General features: G+C 38.7%; 1 pseudogene; it reads right to left on the bottom strand.

The window, feature by feature from the left end:
* Positions 1-500: 500 nt before the first annotated feature.
* On the bottom strand, positions 501-1687 carry LOC123234201 (annotated as a pseudogene).
* Positions 1688-1941: the final 254 nt, after the last annotated feature.

Genomic DNA, 1941 nt, shown 5'->3' with positions numbered 1-1941 from the left:
TTGTTTTAGAGAAAAGACATTTAGAAATAAGGCTCTATGTTGGTTTTTTGTCTGTCTATTTCATATTAGCTATTTGTTTTTCTGACATAGGATACTCAGAATCATAACTAAAGTCAAGAAAATAATAGGGTCAAATAACATATTTAAGGTAAAAAAAGCTATTGTGACCTATGTTGTAAGTGGAGATTCAGTCAAAAACCAAGAGAGTATAGATGTGACTTATTTGTTTCTCAATATGCCTGGCTGTTTATTTCCTCTTAAAATCTTCTCTTCCTCACCCTGGTATCTACTTTCTCCTTCAAAATAGACTGAGTAATTTGTAGATCCACAAAGATTATCTGAATGGGAAGAAACCCATATGATCTTCAGCAATATGGATATTCTAGATGATATAGTTTATTAATTTTTTAATTATTGTGGTGTTTTGAATATATGAGAGGTACCTTTTTAATGATCTCAATTTAATGAGAATCCCCCACCTTCAAGTAGGTTTAGGAATATTAGATAGCTTCTTCTTGAGCAACATAATCCTTTTTGAGTGGTCTCATAAATGTTTTCTTCTCTTTTACATTCTAGAATTGGCTATGGCCAAATTTAGAAGTAGTGTTGATAAACTTTGTTAATCTTCTCCAGGGCATGCTATTTAGTCTGGACCAGCAGAAATTTTGGCAGAGTGAGGACACTCTTCTTGATTCCAAAACACCACCTTTCAGAATAATGAAGGCATTATTCATATCAGCATAATGGGCAAACCCTCCCAGAGGGTTAAGGCTCTTGTCAGATAGATCATAATCAGTGGACACATTGTTTTCTGTTAATTTCTCCTTGATCTGATAGCCCTAACCAGTCTTGTAGACCTTTTTTGTTGATCTCAGTGTGATGGTGATAGCCCTGATGACAAGCCTGAGCCAGAGAAAAGGTCACATGAACTGGATACCTTGCTCAGATACAGGACACTTTATGTAATCCTTGGTGAGTTTTTCAGGACACTTTTTTTTATTTGCCAGCAGTTGGCTACACCTTTGTAACCATTGCCCATGGTGACTTTAGTGATATCAATCATCTTATCTTACCCAAACCAGGCACCTATTGCTCCAGCTTCCTGTGAGCTCAGTCCAGTTTCTCAATCATGCTGCTGCCATTCCCCTGGGTCTCCATCATGTGAGATTTATTTTGCCTCAGAAGGAACAAGCACTTCTGAGTATGATTCAGATTACACAGAAACATTTTTTCATACTGTTAAAGTATTTCTCCAACTGCTTCTTGCCATCAATATCTTGCCATTTTTTGCATTACTTGGTAAAGACCTTCTTAATGGACTTGTAACCATTCTCGTAGAATCGCTTTTTATACTTAGTACTGATATGCTTGGCAAAGATGGTTTTGTAGGTCTGGAGGCTTCAGGGAGGTTACACATAGCCTATGATGCCTACAAAGATCAAGGGGAGGCACCTACCAAATGGTGACCATCTTGACTACTTTCTTCTTGTTCATTGTTTAGACAGTCCTATTTTCCAAAAGATTTGAGTCATGCCTACCTTATAGACCAGAAAGGCTATGAGGTAGATGGGTTTGGTGGAGTCATCTTTGGGGAGCTAGTCATCTTTTCTCTGTATTTACTAATCCATTTTTTAGTCAAGAAACCCAGAGACCCAGGTTTGGGAGTGAAGAATTTCTAGTGGGACATATTACTACTACCCCTATTGTCAATTTATACTTGGAGAGGATGATGTTTTTTTTGTTTGTTTGTTTGTTTGTTTTTAAACCCTTGTACTTCGGTGTATTGTCTCATAGGTGGAAGATTGGTAAGGGTGGGCAATGGGGGTCAAGTGACTTGCCCAGGGTCACACAGCTGGGAAGTGGCTGAGGCCAGGTTTGAACCTAGGACCTCCTGTCTCTAGGCCTGACTCTCACTCCACTGAGCTACCCAGCTGCCCCTTG

Source organism: Gracilinanus agilis, chromosome 2 (assembly GCF_016433145.1).
Source record: "Gracilinanus agilis isolate LMUSP501 chromosome 2, AgileGrace, whole genome shotgun sequence".
NCBI lineage: Eukaryota > Metazoa > Chordata > Mammalia > Didelphimorphia > Didelphidae > Gracilinanus > Gracilinanus agilis.
Note: the sequence above shows the minus strand (reverse complement) of the source record. Positions and strands in the feature narration are given on the sequence as shown.